Source organism: Triticum aestivum, chromosome 2A (genome assembly GCF_018294505.1).
Source record: "Triticum aestivum cultivar Chinese Spring chromosome 2A, IWGSC CS RefSeq v2.1, whole genome shotgun sequence".
NCBI lineage: Eukaryota > Viridiplantae > Streptophyta > Magnoliopsida > Poales > Poaceae > Triticum > Triticum aestivum.
In genome coordinates this window covers 271,088,304-271,096,603 of record NC_057797.1, presented here as the reverse complement: position 1 = coordinate 271,096,603, position 8,300 = coordinate 271,088,304, and the positions used below count along the sequence as shown (strand labels likewise).

Sequence of the window (8,300 nt, the reverse complement as noted above, 5' to 3'; positions counted from 1 at the left end):
ATCGTACGTATTGAACCAGTCTTGGAGTCGGGTACGGTGTTCGGTTTGTAATGTAGTTGGTGGCCCATCGAAGTTGTGCATTTGGGATTTAAACACATCATACACCATCATACCCATACATATTTTTGGGCTGCATGATGTGTATACAGGGTCTTCTGATCGACCACGTCTCCCTTGTGCGGTTTTTTGTGAAGACACGCATATATGTGGGCTCCCCGAGTGTATATATATTCATCCCTTTGACCGATAATGAGGGGTATGTGTTGGCCATGAATGGATTCCTCCTAGTTCGTGTTAGGGCCGGTCACCGTCAAATGTTGCTCAACCAAAGATCAAGCTCATGTGTTGTCAGGATTCCCTCCCAGATGCTCGGATTGCTGGGTTCGACCTACATCAAACCCTGTGTATCTCGTCCTTAACTACCTTGCCTTCATGGTTGTTGTCTGTATCGAGAGATAGGCACCACATCTAAATTGTACATTATTCTATATTGAAAACACACATCACCCTTTCCCAACATACGTCATTTTGGGCCACATGCAAGAGGTGCTGGTTTTCTGGTCCCTCTCGTGCGATTTTTGTGATGGTTCAATCTATTGGCCCAAGCGGTTTATCGACAACAACAACTGTCATTTGACCAAATGATAGATTCATTGGTCAGTCTAACGGTTGGTCATGGCGACATGCATGTATGAACAAAGTATCGATCATTACGTGCATCTGCCCCACTGACACGAAGTGGGAGGTGGTGGGCCAAGCATCCTAGCTAGGTACGACATTATATCATTATATATATCCTAGCTAGGTGGTTGTTAGGGTGCTTTTGGGTTTGCGACGTAGGTGCCACCAAAGTTATGCATTGTGTATTTAAAGTTTTAAATATCCCCAATATATATACATATATTTGGCCACTTCCAGGTGGTTCTTGACTTCTGGCCCCTCTCATCAATCTTCAACGAAGCGCCCAACCGTGGGCCCGCGCGGTCAAACTTGTTCATTGGAATTTTGAACATCACAAACCACCCTTTTCACTCATATATATTTGGGCCACATGCTGGTGTGGCTGTCTTTTGACCCTCTCTAACGTTTTTTTGCTGCAAAGACTTTGATGACGCTCTACGGACACGGGGTATAATATCTTAACCATGTGTGATACAAGTGCGATGTGAATCACCACGCCTGCACAAGCGCGAGCAAATTAAGATGGAGGTGCTGGCTCAACCGTGTGTGATGCAAGTGCGCTTAAATCACAACAACCGAGCAAGTGCGAGCAAATTAAGGTGGAAGTACTGGCTCAACCGTGTGCGATGCAAGTGCGCTGAAATCACCACGACCGCACAAGTGCGAGCAAAGGGTAGAGATACTGGCTTAACCGTGTGCGATGCAAGTGTGTTGTAAAACCACCACCTGTGCAAGCTAAAGGAAGATAAGTTTATTTGGAAATTAGGACGAACCATGTGTGATAGAGCAGCTAGCAAGAAATATTAAAAACAAACTACCCGCCTTGAGTGTTGCAAAAATCGGTGGATCTGTGCCACTTTTCCTTATTAGCATACACGCATATTGTTATTCGACCATGCGCGATCTTGGGCACTCCCGCCCCGCATCAATTCCTTTACCCAAATTTTAGTAGATGTCGTACTTCAACTATCGCCCACACTCCTCCAGCACCGACCTTATAGTAAATTGCAGTAGCCAAGGCATTTGGACCGTCGCCCTCCCTCGTCCACCACCATCTCCACCAACCATTATTAAATTTTTCAGTAGCTGCGTCGTATCCTCGAACACCAACCCCCACTCCACAGTCCCCCACCCGCCCCTCCCCCCTCAAACCCTAGCTCGCGGCCGGCGTCGGCACCGCCGCCAACCCCTGCCGGTCTTCCCGTTCCACCTAGCTTAGATAATAAAGTTCACGTTACCCAACGATTCCCATACCGTCGCCCCACTCCCCTGAGTTTTTAGATGAGGACTACGGTGTACCTCCCCGCCAGATCCACATCCCCTACTCCAGAATGTCGCAGCCTAAGCTCGACCACGTATCCCAGGGAGCCTGATGAGTGTTCGGCCAAGAATAGGTTTATCATGACCTCTACGACGGACATTGATGAGGTGGCCATTGTTCACCCCGACCTGTCAATCCCAGAGCAACACGTCCCTGCGGAAGCCGGCGAAGACGTTGACTACATTGCCATGCCAAAGGATTCATGTTAGCGGGCTAACATATTACTGTATCTGGGGAAAGATGGCTACGGCATCAAGCTCTTCCACACCGACGGCTTCACGCGAGCCATGTCATAGGTCAAGTGGTCCATCCCCAACCCCTCTAGTTCAGCCGCCATCAATCTCTTCGACGCCCTACCGCTGATCTCCTTCGCCAAGCGGTCAAGGATTTGCGAGCTTTATATGCCATCGAGCCCATTTATCATTTCTAAAGGACATGTTCTACGGCGGCGGCTTGGGATCCTCAATTGCCAAGTCAAATCTCATCGACCACGACCACGAGGAGGGCACCCACGAAGGTTCTTCCAAGGTGAAACAGCCCATCTGTTACATCAGAGAGCGTACCATGGGTCTGTGCTCTTCCAACTGGAAGGATCCCGTCCATGAAATGTGAGGCAACATTCTATCAACAAATCTTACCTTTTCTAGCTTGCCAACCCGTACCCTTTGTTGTAGTAGCATTTGTCGTGCGGTGCTTTAACTATGTCGTGTTTAACTATATCAGTTATGCAAAAATGTATTGTTCAATAGGTCTATGTGATGTTTAAGTATGAATTGTCCACTTCAGTTTCACGAATGGCTATATTTGGTTATTTATAGTGAGTAGATGCCTTGTTTATCTGTATTTCATTGTTAGTTTGGTTGGAGTGAGCATTTTTCTAGTTATCGAGCAGATGCCTTGTTTATCTGTATTTTGTTCTTAGTTTGGTTGCGGTGAGCATTTGTCTAGTTATCAAGCAGATGCCTTGTTTATTTGTATTTGGTTGTTAGGTTGCTTTTTTAGCATTTGTCCAGTTATCAAGCAGATGCATTGTTTATTTGTATTTGGTTGTTAGGTTGCTTTTTTTAGCATTTGTCTAGTTATCAAGCAGATGCCTTGTTTATCTTTATCTGCTTGTTAGGTTGGTTGTTGTGAGCATTTGTGCAGTTTTCAAGCATATGCCCTGTTTGTCTGTATTTGCTTGTTAGGTTGGTTGAAGTGAGACTCTGTCCAGTTTTCAATGGCTATATTTGGTCGTTATACTATTCATTTATGCCTTGTTTATTTCAGTCATTCACAATGTGTTGTTCATTATGTGCAAGTTGAAACTATGCTGCTCGACTACGTCAATACCAGTTTGAACAACTATATTTGGTTCCAATTATTCCTTGTGTAGTTAACACATGCCCTTTATTTTAGGGACGCGTCTAGTGGGCAGCCGGCTGCCCACTAGTGCGATGGAGAGGCCGGCCTGAAAAGGTAAGTACCTGCCCCCCCCCGCGGTCCCGCGCTCCAAAAAAGGAAACCGAGCACCAACCCGCGCGATCGAGCGGCTGCTCGCGATACGCGCAAACAGAATGAGAAGTGCTCGCCCACGTGGCCAGCTATACCTACCCAGCCCTCCCACGCCCGCTCTCCCCCACGCCACCACGGTTCCTTCTTCCTCTCCACGAAAGAAGGGATCCAAGGCCCTTCTTCTTCCTCCTACATAGCAGCCATTGCATCCCCAAAGTAGAAGAAGAACTTGCTTCAGAAAAGATCTAAGGGCAGGGTGGTCAGATCCATACCAGGCAGCAACATCATGGCAGGTAATTTCCCTCCCTCTACCCCTCTTCACTTCCCCCCTTCTTCTACTTCATATGTCAACCCCCTGGAGAAGCTGCTTCCCCCCTTCCTCCATGGATCTAGCAGAAATCCATGGAGAAGCTGCTTCAAAATGAGGTGGACCTGGCAAATAACCCCTCCAATAACACCACCCTCCCCCCCATGACTGTCATATCTGCAACTGAAAAGAAATACCATGAATTTCTGTGCAACTAATCATGGATAGAGGCCTACGGTTTCCTGGTTTGTGCAACTAAACACAAGTCATTAGGTTTAGTTGCACACCAAACATGGTTTGAGACCATCTTTACTTAACATTTTTCTAACATGGATGCCAGCCAAGTTTCCCCCACCTACATGTGTTAAAGAAGCCAAATAAAGAAAGTTTAGTGTCCAACTGAAACATGGTTCTAGCCAAAAACCTAAACATGCATTGTAGCCAACGGAAAATGCATAAGTGTGCAACTGAACATGCATCCCAACCAACTGAGCCTGTATTCTGTCAACTCAGCATGCATGCTAGGCAAAACTGAACATGTATCCTGAACATGTATTTTGAGTCAACACTACAGAAAACCTGGAGTATATGTGCAATAGAAACATGTATCCTGGCCAACTGAACATGCATGCTGGCCAACTGAATATGCATCCTCGCCAAATAGAACATCTATTATAGCCAACTGAACATGCATGCTGGCCAACTGAGACATCTATTATAGCCAAAACCAAAAATTTGTAGTACGACAGCAAAAACACAATAAACTTTTGTACATAGCAAACGAAACCACAAACCAAATATTAAAGTAGTCGCGCATATAATCTTGTCCCACACATATATTCTGGTGCCAAACCTACTACAAAGCTATAGTGTAAAATATTTGTTCAATATACTAGAAGTAGAAACAGAAACAGCGATGAAAAACATATATCTATAATCTATCATCCAATTCTTCTTTCTCCTTTCACCTGGATTTCACCGTCTCAATTGTGGCATCAAATTATGTCCAAATTATGTGCAGAAAAATCTAGATCAGCTGCTTGCCAACAGAAAATCTGCAGATCATTGGAACAAAAAGAGGAAAAAGTCAGAGAAACTCTGTAGTAAAAAAAAGTCATGTTCTTGCCAACTATTTACTACAAACTGTGCAACTAACATAACAAGGTTGTGCAAACAAAAAATGCATACTTGTTATAAATAAAAGATTCTACTATAGAGATGTTGCTTTTTGAACTAAGATTGTCATAAAATGGTGTGCAACTACCTATTTACTAAGTTTTTAGGTTGTTTCAAACACTCTTTGATGATTAAAACTTGACATCATTTCCGTGTTCTGTATATGCAGTGCATGTGTGGCAGCAGCCTGAAAAGGGAAAAAATGCTTGATCTCAATGAGTTGCCTCCTGATCTAAATGAGCTTCCTCGTGATATGGATCAGCAACAACCCAGCATACCGCAAGGGAATTTGACAGAAAACGGGCGCTCTGTTTACTACACGTAGACAAGTCATGGGCCTAACCCTATGGGACATGACAATGTGGCAGGGTAGTCATCAACCCATGTTTTCCCTGTAGTGGTGTCTCTGTAGTAAGAAAGTCATACTCTTGATGACACGGGCACCACGGCAAATGTTCCTGGTCCAACCAGGACTGAGCTGGGTGCTGGCGCTGTTGACGGTGCTGTGCAAGGAGAAGAAGGAGAAGATGAGGCTGGTTCTCAACCAATGGAACCCTATGTTGGCATGAGGTTTGACACCCTTCAAATTGCTAAGGATCACTACAACAACTATGCCTTACGGATGGGTTTCTCTGTCAAAATGAACACCTCTGGGCAGACAGGCCATGTATTGGTAAAACAACAGTTTTGCTGCAACAAGTATCTGAAGACAAAAGCTGATGATGGTGGAGCTGAGGCTCCTCCTATCATGGACCCTATACCAGATCCAAGACCTGTTGACACTGATGAGGAAATGGAAGATGAACCTCCAATCTTTGATGAAGAGGAGGCTGGTGCTAGTAAGAAAAGGAAGAAATGAAAACGCCAGACAATAAAGCAGACTCAATGCAAAGCGAAAATGTTGGTGAAGCTAATGGATGGGCGATGGGAGGCGACGTATTTTGTTCGTGACCACAATCATCCGCTGGTGAACAAACCTTCATTGTCCAAATACTTGAGATCCCACCAAGGCATCTCTCCTGATGAAAAGGAGTTTTTGCGCATCTTGTATAACTGCAACTTGACTACAAGTGTGTTTCTATATCCCTTACAGAATTAAGTTTCCCTCTAGGCAGTCCAGTGTGCAACTGTTATGTTACTGGTGTGCAACTAAAATGCCTTAAGTGTGCCACTAGATTACCTTCACGGTGCAACTACATAATATATCTATGCAGCTAGATCACCTTCACTGTGCGCCTACATAATGTCCTGTGTGCAAAATGAAAGTGTTTTTTAAAAGGGGCAGCTGGTTGTCAATTTCCTGCAACTATCTTCTGTGCCAACTCATATCGTATTATTGTGCAGCTGGATATGTGCATTCGTACAATTAATAAAATGTATATTGTTTCTTTTTGTATTATGCATGACGTATGATGCATGTAATGGAAGAGTTCTATGGATCTGAGACGATGGTGCCATTCGGACCAAAGGCAATAACAAATCTGTGTACAAGTTTCCATAGAGATGACACAAAGGAGGGTGATCTGATTGAGACAATTGCGCACTTCAAGGATATATAAAAAAACCGATCCAGACTTCTTCTATAAGGTGAAATATGATGGAGAGGACAGAGTTGTCAACATATTTTGGGTGGATGGCTTAGCTCGAAAAGCTTATGCGGAGGCGTACCACAATTGCATTTCGTTTGACACCACCTACATGACCAACATGTACAATATGCTGTTCGCGCCCTTCATATGAATAAAACTGGCATGGCCAATCTTTCATGCTGGGTCGCGTGTTTGTGAGGTACGAGTTGGCATCGAGCTTTGATTGGGTCTTTGGAGCATTCCTAGAGGCTATGGATGGCAAACCTCCTCACAACTTCATCACCGATTAGGATGGTGTAATGAGGTAGTCAATACAGAGCATCTTTCCAACCACCGTGCACCGCTGTTGTTGATGGCACATCATGAAAAAGGCTCAGGAAAAAGTTGGTTGGCTGCTGTGCCGGAATCCAGGACTCTCTGATGATTTCAACAAGTGTGTTGACTTCAGCTTCACTATAGACGAGTTTGATCAGAATTGGGCTGGGTTAATGATGACGTATGAGGCTATGACACACATGCACTTTGAGAAGTTGTATGAATACAGGTCAACTTGGGTGCCGTGCTACTTCAAACACAGGTTCTTCCCCTTCCTACAGTCTACACAGTGTAGTGAGGAGTTCAACGCCATCCTAAAAAGATATGCAAACCCACACAACTCAATGTTGAACTTCGTCAAGCAATATGAAAAAATCCAGAACCACATCCTTGCAAAGGAAGGCTGCAATGATTACAGGACAAAACACCTTGAGATCGAGTTGTGGTCCAACTTCCCAATAGAGAAGCAAGCTTACAAAACCTACACTAGGGACCTTTACCGCAAGTTCAGAGAAGAGTTTGAGCTGATTGGACGTTATAATGCATTCCAAGTTGGTGGTGATATATTTGAGCTCAGACCGAACCAGGAATTTGCTGCCAAATATGGTTCCCGAAACTACTTGGTGAAGGCAAGGGTGGAGGAGGGTTCCTATTTGTGTGAGTGTTGTAAAATGGACAAGGACGACATCCTCTGTTGCCACATCCTCAAGGTGTTCACCCATATTGGAGTTGATGTCATACCAGAAAGGTACCTGCTAAGACGGTGGACACCTACTGCTGTACCTAGTGCGCCAGGGACTGGTTATGAGCAACCGGATGAAATGCCTCCTCAATCAAAGAAGCAGATAAGGGAGAGGAACATGATATATGATTTTTGGAAACTAGCTATTGTATACAAGCATATGCGCGCAACACGTACCGAGATCGGCCACCTGAACAAGTCCAAGAAAAAGAAAAAACCGACTGCTGCCACGGGGCCATCAGATGATGGCAACCCTGGAGGACCTCCTCCACCTCCAGGCAGCACTCAGGGAGCTCATCATATAGGTAATTACCTGCCCCAACTCCTGATATAACTAGGTGTGTAACTTCATTTGCGCACATCATTGTGCCCAGTTGCACACATCATGGTGCCCAGTTGCATAGAACAGGCTGCCTAGTTGCACATGCTGTGTTAGTTTGAGCATCATGATAACACAACTAACTTGTTTTTCCTGTTCTGGATATAGGTGATGCCAACCCTCAAGGACCTCCTCCACCTCCTGGCTATACACGGCATCCTCCACCACCTCCTCCCCTACGTGCTCCTCCCAATGGCCCTACAGGCAGCACTCAGGGGGCTCATCGTCCAGGTAATTACCTGCCCAACTCCCCATCAAACTAGGTCTATAACTCCAGTTGCACACATCATGGTGCC

The 8,300-nt window shown here is 45.1% G+C and overlaps 1 pseudogene; it reads left to right on the top strand.

Annotated features, from left to right (window-relative positions):
- The window catches only part of LOC123191647 (uncharacterized), a 150,369-nt pseudogene that overhangs the window by 141,086 nt on the left and 983 nt on the right, over positions 1-8,300 (top strand).